This window comes from Thunnus thynnus, chromosome 17, assembly GCF_963924715.1.
Source record: "Thunnus thynnus chromosome 17, fThuThy2.1, whole genome shotgun sequence".
NCBI lineage: Eukaryota > Metazoa > Chordata > Actinopteri > Scombriformes > Scombridae > Thunnus > Thunnus thynnus.
In genome coordinates, this window is record NC_089533.1 from 29,064,025 (window position 1) to 29,077,837 (window position 13,813).

The 13,813-nt window shown below is 40.7% G+C and overlaps 1 long non-coding RNA gene across 1 annotated transcript; it reads left to right on the top strand.

The window, feature by feature from the left end:
• The first annotated feature begins 329 nt into the window (after nt 1-329).
• LOC137201192 (uncharacterized) lies at nt 330-12,635 on the top strand. Its single transcript, XR_010932140.1, has 3 exons — nt 330-437; nt 5,530-5,704; nt 12,544-12,635. It is a non-coding gene; the product is annotated as an uncharacterized lncRNA (long non-coding RNA).
• Nucleotides 12,636-13,813: the final 1,178 nt, after the last annotated feature.

The following is a 13,813-nucleotide window of genomic DNA, read 5'->3' on the forward strand; positions in this document are numbered from 1 at the left end:
CTAGTTTCATCCTTAACAATGTGTTGTATTTTAAACGCTTATTATATTATCCATTGTGTCAAATCATCATGTGAAAAGCAACTAAAGCTGTCAAATAAATGTAGTGGAGTAGAAAGTACAATATTTCCCTCTGAAATATAGTGGAGTGGAAGCATAAAGTAGCATCACATGGAAATACTCAAGTAAAGTACAAGTACCTCAAAACTCAAGTACAGTACTTGAGCAAATGTACCATTGCTCTAATAGCTGTACTTTCAAAGTTGCTTTTATTTTGAAGACATCCCCTCTCAGCTTCCGATCGGTGGGGCTATGTGTGGCGAGCTTTACGGCCGCTGCTTGTGGTGGGAGCAGCAGAGGAAGGGACACGGAGAGAGAGCGCGGGACTCAGCAGCTGTCAGTGTCTCTTCACCGCGGAGTGTCCAGCAGCACGCAGCCAGGTGAGTGAAGCGGAGACCGCGGTGTGAAAGCCGGGGAGATACCTGCGGTGTTGCCCTGTATGAGCCGCGGCTGTTCTCGAGCCTGTACCTGCTCACTGAGATGTAGTAGGAAGGTGAGGTGTTGGGAAGCGCAGGTTGCTTTTTCCTTTCTGACTCGCTGGTCGCCGCCAAATGAAGATAAACGAAATATTTGTAAGCTCTTGCGCAGTACGGTAGCTGTGGCGATGGCTGCCACTTAACCGTGACACATTGTGTTGGAGTTGGAGTTTGATGAGAGTTAATAATGGTTGGAGGGAGCGCTGCTTGGATGATGATGAAGGGGGGCTTCAGGGTTTGTGGAAAAGTTGTTTTATTCCATTACGTTAAGGTGAAACAAGATATCAGTGTGCCCGCCCTACAGCCCGTCAAGAGGGGAATTGACTGTGACTCTCCAGTGTTTTCTTAATAACCCACCTAGATTGTTCTGACTGGATGAATTGAGAAACCTCCTGGGTCCTCTCCTGGGTACTCGAGATAAATTGCCTCTTTTTGTATAAGTTCTGGAGATGTGACTGGATGTGTACCTGCTGAGTTTTCAGATTTACAGTGATTGGCATCTGGTGGCCCCAATGCAATCCTACCTTCACATGCAACTTATGGAGGACCACAAGGGTCACGGAAATAGTAATAAAGCATTTCTTTAATTAATAACTAATTGTACAACTCAAAACTGTAATTGATAAATTAGTTTACAAATCACTTAATTATCCATAAATAAAGAGACTCAATTACAAAGTAATTCATTATTAAATATTTTAATGGGCAATAAAGAAGGAATTATAAAAATAATTTCCAAATAAAATAATTATCCATCAATAAATTATTCAAATAAAAAAGGGATTTACAAAAACAACTCTAAAATAGTCACGAAGTAGATCACTTAAAATACATTAATGAATTACTAAATAAAAAATGGAATTTCAAAATGCAGTTTTAAAAAGAATAATAAATAACTGAGTTCCCAAACTGAATTAAGAATACAGCTTTTAATCAGCCATTTAAGAGGGTAATTTCCTTTTCCTATTAGCTATTGGATTTGCTGAGTCATTTAGCCTCTCTTTTTAGCCTTTCCGTGACAATTTGGTCCCTGCGTTGCTAAAACAAAGCAAGTCAGTCTCCCCCGGAAGCCCCCCTCCTGTGAGCGGCTCCTGGTTTTCAGAGTAAAAGCTCTGTTGAGTCTTGGACAGTCTTGGCTGTCATGTTATGTCTGTGGTTTGATTATTTGTAGTAACACTCAGGTTTTATTCTAACAAATGTTGGCTAGCTATGTGTGTAAATAGCACGTCTAATTGATGATTAGCGCCAATCACAAACTTGTAATCTGAAAGTGGGTGGAAATGTTAGACAGCTAACGCTAGCTCTCCTGAATCTGCCGGTTCGTCTCAGTAACTTACAGAACAAACACTAACATGTTGTCAAATACCAGCATCATAACTATCCGGAAGGCCACGGAAAGTTTGCCAAGTGCTGGGAGCAACAAGTGCAAATTACAAGCTGCTGCCTAGACAACACACACCGTTATGTCAGTAAAGGTAAGTTGGCCCAGCTGTTAGCAATCCCTGTGTAACTTAATGTTACTGAACTAACTTTAATATGTGGCTGAAGTCAATTCATCATGAAACGTTTGTCAACAGTTAATATGTATGGACTCATTTCAAGATCGTACACTGAGGTATTATGAAACCGTCTGTTCACACCTTGCATTAAAGGGGACGTATTATGCTTTTACTTATTTTCAGTCATATAAATAATGTCACAATGTTGGATGTTCATGTTAAAAGTGGCAAAGTGGCCAATGGGTCAAATAACGAGGTAAACATATGTAGAAGTAATCCCTGTGTGCAAAAAGCAGCACCTTTAGACTGCTCTAATTGCTAAGTTTCCAATGGTTTTTCTACTTTCAGCCCTGGCTGATGTCAGCTCGTGACGGATTTCTTTATATGGACATCTGATACATGAGCAACATGCAAGTTCACTACTCTGCTCTGGGGGTAGTCATGCTGAGCCATGACTCCATCACACAGCACAGCAAAGTAAAATAAGTAGTTTACTTACAACTCTGGTTGTCTGCAGCTCTTCATAAAACATCATCATCACTGTGGCTGTTGTTCCTTGTACTATTTATTCCTGCATTATTTTTAACTGATCCACTGAACATATAGTTCCAAATATCTCTATACGTTGTTTTGACCAGTTTTTAGTGCCTCTAATGAGGGTCTACTAATTTAGTGAGGAACACATTTCACTTCCTGTAAATTCTTCACAATAAAAGTCTCCTGTTATTTAGTCAATTGAAAAGCTTTTAATTTGAAGCAGTAAAGAAGGAAATGTTTTGTTTGCATCGGTGGTACAGTTACACAACTCTGATACTAAAGCTGGCCAATTAGAACAGTCAGAACAGTGGGCTCATCAGGAAGGGGGCCTTAAAGAGACAGGAGCTAAAATGGCCTGTAAAGAGAAACTGTGTATACTGAGGGGCTGCATAAAGGGCCAGTATAAAATAAATGAGTTTTTGACCCATGAATCATGCACTAAACAAATATGCAATGCATTGTGTGCCCCCTCACAAAAAATGAAATGCCCGATCTCCCCACAGCTGTGTCTCCCCATTGAGAAAGGGATGCTGTGTGCATTCATGCATGAGGCATGGCAGTGTAACTTCACTGATCATTTAAATTTCTTGACACGTCGACAGGATCGGTCAGGATCTAATATTAATTAATGTTCTGTGTTCTTCTACACATCCAAAATGTCAGCTGTTACACATGCAGTACAGGTTCATACAGTGAAATTGTTTGGAGTAAACCAGCCGTCTTCCTGATAAATCTTTAGCTCCATTATGTTGAGCAGCACAAGAAAACTAAAACTGTAGTTATCAACTTGACAGGAAAGAGGAAAGTATCCAGGGGAAGCAGAATTAAACGTTTAGCTTCTGAAATACTTTTTAGACAGACAAGCGAAAAATAAGTTATTTTCTGGGTTTGATTTAATTTCTATTCCATTTGCCGATTTGAAGACGAAAACAGGTTAGGAGAATGGGAAAAATGGGAAGTGGGTTTTGTTTTTTAATTCACATGAAAGATGGAAAAACAAAATAATGCATTTCTTTATCCTGTTATCAAACAATTTGAACACACCTTTGGACGGAGGGTAAATGGACCGGGAGGGAGCAATGCACTTTCCGTGCCTAGTCTGCTGGAAAAAAAGAGGACATCAGTTGAGTAGGCGGTCCTTCAATGTGGCTGAGAATACATTGCCTTTACACCATGGATGTATAAAGAGAACTGGATATGGCGTTGGAGGGGGGGCCCTGTTCATTCCTATGAAAGTTGCTCAGTGGCACATGAAGCAAAAAAAAAATTCGACATACGGGTATGAAAGTACCCAGATCTTCCGCATTGTGCTGCCCATAGAGCATGCGCACTAGTGACTTTCGCTGGCTGAGTCAGCTACTTTCGGTTTAGCCCTCCGGCTAACTTGAATGGGGATAAAACAATTCAATCATGTGGCTCTTCTAGGTTTTTGAAATGTGATTGGACCGAATGGATTTAATTCTGATAATGAGACAAGTCATTTCACGGGGGTTGTGACGCTCAAAAAAATGTATCCGCTGATTTACAGACGTCTCTTTCACAATGTAAGTCTTTTTGGGCCAGTGTGCATCATGTGATGTTGTAATTACACGGTTTGGCCACCATGTCAAATTTGCTTCAAAGCCTGGCGCTCTTCCTGTATCTGGTTCTCTTTATACATCCATGCTTTACACTGCTAAAAGAATGTGGCCACATGCAGCCCAGACAACCTCTGAATGTGGTCTGAGTGATCGGATCTCAGTGGGTTCTCAGTGTGTCTCGGGTATGTTCACACCTGTACTTAGAGCTGTCCACTTGTGATTGGATCACCCAAGATGCATATTAATGCCAGGTGTAAACAGGGCCTCAATGACTCAGCAAATCCAATAGCTAATAGGAAAAGGAAAAGCAGCAGACAAATGCAAATTGAAAAGGGAAATGCCCTTTTAAATGGCTGATGATAAGCTGTATTCTTAATTCAGTTTGGGAATTCAGTTATTTATATCTCTTTTTACAGCTGCATTTTGAAATAGATTTTGACATTCCATTATTTATTTAGGAATTCATTAATGTATTTTTAAATGATGTACTCAGTGACTATTTTAAAGTTGTTTGTTTGAATGATTATTTCATTCTTAAATTCTTTTTAATAATCTACTTTTTATTGCCCATTGAAATATCAAATAATGAATTACTCTGTAATTTAATCTATTTATTTATGGATTCATGTACTGATTTGTAAACTAATTTAGTAATTTCTGTTTTTATTTGGACAATTAGTTATTACTTAAAGAAATGCTTTATTACTATTTCTGTGACACTTGTGGTCCTCCATAGCTATAGAACTGTGTATTTATCTGTGCAGGTAGGGATCATGGACTTCTGCTGTGAGTAACATAAAAAGCCCAGAGTCTTTGTCACATAAAAACAGTTGTCACAAGCTCACAGAAATTACCCTTACCATGATGCACTGCTTGTTCTAGCAATTTCACAAAGAACGTTTTCTTAGCTGGACAGTAAGCCTGGCATGAGAAATGGTACATACCTGGATGTAACTCCAGTTCTATGAGTATGTGTGTAGCCTTCTAATGGGCTTCACTATTGGTTTACCCTATGAGGCTCCGCCTCGGCACCTGAGAAAGATCTTTGCACTCACCACTCAATCGGGAGGTTGCTACCACGTAGCACCCTCCCCCCATTTAAGCCCCAGTGCATTTGCTGCTTGTTTATCTTTTAAACTCAGCAACAAAAAACTGGGGCCAGCTGGGCTTGTGGTTAGAGGGCTATGCACATACTCATAGAATTGTTGTTACATCCAGGTCACTACTATTTCTATATCGTACATGCTCTGTCCTCTAACAGGCTTCGCTATTGGTTAAAACCTAAGGTGAAGAGAGGACACTGGGCTTTCTCCTTGCTTGTGAACAGGTCAGCCACTGGTCATACGAACTGTTGCCAGATCTGTGCAATTATGTCTGCAGAGAGGCTCCACTCCTCCTTGAGTGGAACCCTTCTGGACATCCTGTCCACCCCCATGTTGAAGGACCCTGGAATGTGACGGGCTTTCAGGGAGCAGAGATGGCTATCTGAACAGGTCAGGATGGATGCCGCCACCTTTTTCAGAGCTGGGAATCTGACACACCCCTGTCTGCTGAGGTAGGCCACCACTGTGGTGTTGTGTGACCTCACCATGACATGCTTCCCACTCAGTTGCTAGTTGAAGTGGCACTCCTTTTTCAATTCCATTCAATTTTATTAATATAACACCAAATCATAACAAAAGTTATCTCAGGGAACGTTTCACATAGAGCAGGTCAAGACCGTACTCTATAATTAACAGACACAATTCCCCCATGAGCAAGCGCTTGGCAACAGCAGCAAGGAAAAACTTCCCTTTTTTGGGAAGAAACCTCAAGCAGAACCAGGCACTAGGTGGGCAGCCATCTGCCTTTACCGGTTGGGATCAGAGAGAGAAAGAAGGAGGGAGGGGGAGAGGTGGGGGAGGGGACACAGAGAAGCATAATAACAACAATAATAACGATAATAATAGTAGAGATATGACTAGTAATTATAATAGCAATAATGAGGAGGAGCAGGAGAAGCAGGAGAAGGTGTTGAGGCAGGACGCTTAAGGACCACGCCACCATCCCCACCTCTCGACATTGCCAGCCCGGACTCTGGATTTACCTGTGAGACGAGAGCATAAAAACTCTGGGGAAGAAGCCAAGTTAGTACCATGTATTAATGGTACATTAATGCATACAGATGGAGAGGATTAGGAGAAGAGAGGAGCGCAGTGCATCATGGGAAGTCCCATAGCAGTCTAGGCCTATAGCAGCATAAGTAAGGGCTGGTCCAAGGCAAGTATGGCCGGCCCTAACTATAAGCTTTACCAAAAAGGAATAGAGAGGGAGTCTGTCCCCTGGACTGAATCTGGAAGATGGTTCCACAGAGAGGGGCCTGATAGCTGAAGGCTCCCATTCTACTTTTGGAGACTCTAGGAACCACAAGTAAATGTTCTGGACTGTTGTGAGATCCAGCAGGTTGATGTGGCGGGGGGAGCTCGACTACGTGCCTCCCACAATGGCCTGGCTAAGGGTCCTGCCTCAACTGGCCAGGGAGCCATCCATGAAGACCTGGACATGATGAAGGATGCACACCAGCCACACCCCCTCACGGAAGCAGCTGGGTGAGTCCCAAATGATGTGGAGCTTGTGCTGTTTGTCCTGGCTGGGGTTCAGCTGGAGCTGTGCAAACCAGGGCTGGAGATTTCCCATGTTCAGCAGCACCAGGCGCACAACCCGGTGGGCTCGCAGAGTTGGTCCTGGAGGACGTGGAGAAATTTTCCTTTCGGGGCTAGGCGACGATCCCGCCTCTAGCACACACACTCAGTGAAGAAAAAACACTCACCAGCTGTGGGGTGTTTCACCTTGAAACCCACTCCACTGTTGTAGCGTTATGGTCGCCATCTTTCCTCAGAGCAGCAAGGTTATCCGGGATATCATGCACCCAGCTCCAACCCCTGACATCATGTATAATGGCGGCGAATAGCTAGCCAATGAGACATGAATAGCCTATTAGCTGCTAACGTGGAGTGTGGGGGCCCTGCTCGTGATGTGGAGGCCAAGGAAGAGCGGGCCTCACAATTTCCACAGGGTTGAGTGAGTCAGTGAGCAAAGCCATGTTGCTAGCTAGTGCTAAGCCAGATAGCAGTGCTAGCAGGTGATGATGTGGCATGGGCTAACCAGCTAGTGTTGCTATTGATGCAATTTGAGCAGCAGTAGCCTAACCAGTAGCCAAAGTGCACTCCGCCTACGGGCAACTGTGACATGAGGCCTAGCCTCGGACACAATGAGGTGTGTTGTCACTTATGCGGGTTCAAGCAAGTCAGCAAGCAAAGGAGTCTTACAAGCTAGTGCCAAGCCAGATAGCAGTGCTAGCAAACTAGGATGTGGCTAAGGCTAACCAGCTAACATCAGTGTAAGTATTGACGCAGCCAGTGATGCAGTGACAGTAGGCTAACATAGTTGAAGTGTGCTCTGCCTACAGGCAGATTTATTCTTTAAGGCCTTACTTGTTTTTTATGGTATTTCCAATACCTTCTTCCATTTGTTTCTTAGTTAATAATTATTTAATAAATGGAGAATTTGTACCACGGCCATTTTATACCACTTTCTGAGTCACTGTCCTCTAATGCTTGATTGTCTTGCCTCACGTCTGCCAAATGACACATTGTCAAATGTAAACGTGGCCTTACGTTTACATTTGACAATGTGTCAGGCATCAGTAACCTGTTTTTGTCACATTAACAACTGTGTAAAGGATGTTGTGTGATGTTGTGAGCTCTTACAACAGTCTTTATGTTGGTTGGTGATTTTTGTAATATGGCACCACCTGTTGGCTGCATTTCTGTGCTTCATGATAATTAGATCTATTCATCTGTCACCAGTTTATATTCTTGAATTCCACTATCCTCTATAAATCCACTTGCACATAATTACTCAATAGCAGAGGTCTCACTTTTTTATTTAGTGATTTCATGCTAAATACTTCCAGACTTAAGATAAATCCACACTAATTCTGAGATTGTTTCTGTTGCTTTTTGCCTAACAAAGAAACAAATTTTGTGCAATAAAACAAACTTTCAGTTATGCTCTTTCTTCTAAAATTTTGTTGTTGAGGGAGAGGCAGTAACGATCTACTGAGTCTGCGTCGTCTTTTGTGATTCAGTGATTTGTAGAATTGAGTCATCACATAAGACTGATTTTACCTTAACAACAAACGTCTTTAAGCAGAATGACAGGAACAGGAAAGAGTTCATATGCAATGGAAATGTAATCGTCCGTTAACAAATAAAAACATGAGCCTACCTCAAACACACTGCCGTTCACCACCATTAATAATAATAATAGCTTCATTTGTATAGCACCTTTCATACAAGAAATACAGCTCAAAGTGCTTTACAACAAAAGAAATTACATGCACTAAGTGCTTTACATGAAAAGGACGTAAAAGAACATAAAAGTATGTAAAAAAACAACAACATTATATTAACCCAGTCCTTTATTCGTTTTCTTTTTTAAAGAAAAAACAAAACAGAACACAGAAGTATACAGTAACTGGTGCATTGTTCCTGTAGAACAATTATGGACACAGAATTTTTGCATTTTCTCATGGGAATTTCTTTTTGCAATTACAATAAGTGTTGGAATAAACAACATATTCACAATCCCGATATGTTATTTATTTGTTTGTCTTGAGGGTGATGCTAGAAAAAAGATCATGTTATTAAAATCAAGTGGTTCCTCCATACATGGATGGCATGCAATGCCCGTTCAAAACGTGTTTGTTCAGAGCAGGCCGATTGCTTATTGTTTCTCAAGAACCTCATATCTATGTATCAATTGACAGACGTATCAATTAAAATAATAAGGCATTAATAAATTAAATGGTTTTAATCCAGACAGAATCTTCACCAGTGAGACTAAACCATAAAACTGCAGAAGCAGTTTACAGCCATTCATTGGTTGATTCTGCTGCCAATCAAACGTGTCTGCACTCCTATTGGCTAGTTTTACTGCCTACTCCTCTGTTTTTTTTCTCTTGTGTATGCTCGTTCTTCTCTCTCGGGCAGTTTAACTTAGTGGGGCGTGTGCCTTTGTCCTGCTCAGCCAGTCAGAGCCCAGAAGTCCCACCCTTTTGTGATGTGATGGTGTTTATATCAAACTACCCCCGCTGCACTCAGATATGGAGCTCAGTGGCTCACTGTTCTCGTTTATTAAAACATTTATTAAACATGTTGTGTATCCAAACAACTTCACAGTTGACACTGCACTTCCTTGCGTCCATAGCAGTATACCTGCCAAGTGTTAAGTCAAGTAAGAGCCCAGAAGCCCCGCTGTGATGTGACGGTATTAACATCAAACAGCCCCCGCTGCACTCAGACACAGAGCTGAGCAGCTCACTGTTCGCTTGTTTATTCAAAGTTCATTGATATCAGGGCCGGCTCTAGCCATTTTGGTGCCCTGGGCAAGATAAGGATTTGGAGCCCCCCCCAACCCTAACCACATTTCACCCAAATTACCCCACCAATTCTGCCTCGTCACCACCTACTCGTTCTACAGTAAAAATATGGACAACAAACATCAGACACCAATGGTTTCAAGACAAAAATATATTTTTTTATTTTTATAAATTAAAATTACTTCTCAAACAAATGAATCACGTATCAATAAGAATGAATAAATTGTTAAATATTACCAACTACCTGTTTGTAACATACAGACACTGGCACTTGGTTATTCATAGATTACACTCGACAGATTACTCCTTCCACGATGTCATGCGCCTAAAATGTTCTGGACTCTTCTCATGGCTTTTGAGTATTTCACTGCAATCCAATCCAATTTTTCCAATCATTGAGTCCATCACTGATTAGTTTGTAGTTTTTTTTTGTGAGAACAGCTTGGAATATACCACCCAGCTTCTTTTGATTTTCTCTCCATTCATTAATTTTCTGTAAAGTGGTGGTGATGGGAACTTCTCCCATCCCCTCCTTTTGAAATGTAGAGTCTTATTTTACCTGATATGGCCTCTGCTGACTATCTCTGTCCTCATCATATCAGACAGGACTGCCAGTCAGCAGGATCTATAGCTGCTGCCTTGATGAACTCACATACTTCAGGATATGTTCCAGTTGATGGTGTCTGCAGGCTGTAGAGTAGTAGCAGTGTATGCTGTGTCTGTTGTTGCTCCACCTGCAGGCAAATCTAGACATACAGGCAAATATAGTTATTGATCCCTCAGTAAGAACACACAATGATTCATAAATTACAACACATCAGGCAATAAACACATCTGAAACATAAATTATAGAGACCGGTTGACCAGTACTGTTCAATTACATGAGTGAAAAAGGTCAAGAATCTAGGTTTAAATTATTTTTGATGGGAATAAGTTATTCTAGCTTTAATGTGTCCTGTAGACAACTTGAATAAATATAGATAGTTGCAATCTAATATTGATTAGTATTTAAGTTACTATGTTCTTTTTCTTAATATAGAATTTATATTTATGTTTCAATATATCTTATTGCGCTAGTGTTACCATGACAATGCAAATATGTAAGAAACCATTTAATAATAGATAATAAAAATGAAAAAAAGAATGAATTAATGAAAATGAAAGAAATGAAATGTGTGTGTGTAAGCTGCAGTTCCCATGGCTTTCTGTCATGTGAAGGGTTAAAAAATGGTTAAAGGTTTGGCCAAAGTACTGACATAATAATACCATCACCCCTACCATCCATTTGTGGACAAATGGACAAAACATTGCAGATGTACAGGATGAGTTATGCATGTTCATAAGTGATTGTGACTGATAGAATTCTAGCAAAAATGTGTCTGGATTTGTTCATATTGACATAAGTTATCTAACTGCAGCTGTAACATACAATGAACAGAACTCACCTGCTGCAGGCTGTGTTTCACTGCAGCTAGCTGGAGTGAAACACATGTAGCTGCAGAGTAGGACAAACAGCTGCTGCAGCCTGTTGCATCAGCTGTGTGTAGTTCAAACTTAGTTATAACGTAAATTATTAGTAAGTTGTGATTTATGCATTACTAAATGTAAATCATAACATGTCACAGAACTCACTGATGGTAAAACAGCAATTTTCTGCCACACATCATCCTTTTCTAATTAACTGCTGCCATTTTGCAACACAGTAGTGGCTCATGCCAGCTTACACATAGCTAGTGCAACTCAGTGCAGAAATATATGTTTTTATGGAAATAGCGTCAGCAATTATCACTGATATTGGTCAGTGAAATTTCAGCACAATGCCTTACGTTGTAGGAAGGAGCAGTTATCCAGATAGCTACTGGCTTCCATTCAGATTCATATCCTTCAATCTGTAATGTTATCTGAGTCTAGCAGCTATTGTAGCATCATTATTTAGCATTAGCTTTATTTCTACTTAGCTAGCTAGCTGCTACAGATGAAACATCTAACGTTACACACAAAACGGCATTTTAATGTTAACATAAGATGACATACCTCTATATTGGGCTTTCTTTCCTCCTCCTCTTTTGTCCTTTTTCTTCCTTGTTGTACATGAAGGTTTGGACCTTTTCATAATGAAATAAAATGTGAATATCTGCCTCTTGACATCTGTTCACAGACTTTGTCTGCCTGTGGTGCATCATCCCTCTGTCAGTGCGCACAGTATAGGTGCAGGACAGATGAAACATTGGGAGGAACAGGGGTGCAAAGTGTATTTCTATTTTTCTTTGTGTATTTGTTCATATTTTATCCCAAGGCAGAAAATGAGGAGGGGCGCCCACTGGTGAATTTTTATTTATCTATTTTTTGTTTATTTAATTTATTTTTTCCTTTGAGGGCGACCAGTGCCCACCAGACAAGGTGGCGCCCCAGGCGACTGCCTATATGGCCTATGCTTTGAGCTGGTACTGATTGATATTAAACGTGTTGCGTGTCCAAATTGCACCAAATTCGACACTGCATGTCCTTGGGTCCCCAGCAATACACCCGCCAAGTGTGAAGTTGATCGGATGAGCGGTTCTCCAGATATGCGACGGACACAAACATACAAACGTACATCCATACGTACAGTACATACATACATACATACGTACCTTGCTTTTTAATTAGAAGAATTGTAATGCCTGTTCAAAACATGTCTGAGACATCCTGCAGTAAGTCTTGAACATACACGCCAAGTTTTGTTCACAGTACACAGTTTAATAGTAGCGTTTAAGTCTCTTAAACTTTTTTACACTACAGATGTAATCCCACCTCTGATCACAATGTGGGTTGCAGTGGCAGGGGGATGCTGTCCTTATTTCCACCCATTGACTCCACGGGCAGAAGAAGCAGCAGAAGCAACGTTGTTTATGACGTATTTTTACATATTTCTCAAGAATTGCTCATCAAAATAACTTCACACTCAACACTGCACTTCTTTCGGTCCTCAGCAATACACCTGCCAAGTTGCCAAGTGTGAAGTCGATTGGATGAACGATTGTCAAGATATGTGAAGGACACACATATATACAGACCAGAGGTGGCTGGTGACTCAAAAAATTGGGGAGGACAAGAGGAAAACCAACATGGAATCTTACAACAGACTGCATCATACTATATCATTGTCCCCCATGAAATCAGAGGGGTGGAGGGCAATTTTTTATGCCAATAAAACAATTTGCTTTCAAAAACAAAAACCCCTGAGTGGTGAAAAGGCTGCTTCTTTAAAGTCATTTAGCATATACATATTGTTTCTAAACAAAGAAGTGCTCATTTTAGCTGTGGAGTGGTTCACAATGTGTCATTATACCAACAAAGTTAATTTCAGTTTTATAGTATTGTTCTATTGTGACAACAGATTTATGTCCTCATCAAAAACAGTCAACGTATCACATGATTTACACCTGTTTCCTATGTATTGTCTCAGTATACAGAAATATATAAAGTGCCACAAAGCCTATAATGTGATACAGGTTCAGATCAGTGCTGAATACTAGAACGATTGAACACTAAAAACACTCACAGATCTAAAAGTGTAGGTTCACATCAGAAAGTATTAATGCATGTATCAAATACATGACTTACACACTCTTATCTATATGCACCACATACAAAATACAGTCTACAAAGCTGATATGTTATCATTTGTTATTCTAGTTACGTTAAGTTTATTACTCAACATACAGATCAGCTTAAAAACGAACTGAAGAAATTGTCACAAGCAAGCAGCCAGAACTCCTGCACACTCATTCACTAATCACACAACATCAACAGGTTACCGAACAACCACTCAATTAAAAACGGGATCGATTCCAAATGAATGAGTGAGTCCAGACAGCTCACTGTAACTTCAACAAGCAAACTACCCACAACACGTTATATGATCTCTGCTGCATTCTTATTAAGGAGATAAATTCACACAACAGCCACACAGAGACATTTAACCATCAGAGATGAAATTAGCGACCAAAGAGAGAGAGAGAGAAGCTGTATCTGACTCACGTTATCTGACGTCTTCTTTCTTTCATTGAGATGAAGTATCCATGTCATAACGTCCATTTGTGGCTGTTGGTCATCTTGTTTGTTAGTTAACAGAACTTTGTGGCTGCTGGTTAATCAGTCTGATATCATTAGCAACAATGACAAACAAGCTAACTCTCCCGGTTGTTGCTTCTTTCTCCAGCCTCCCCGGTGGCGTCCTGCTGCTGCTGTGCAGCATAG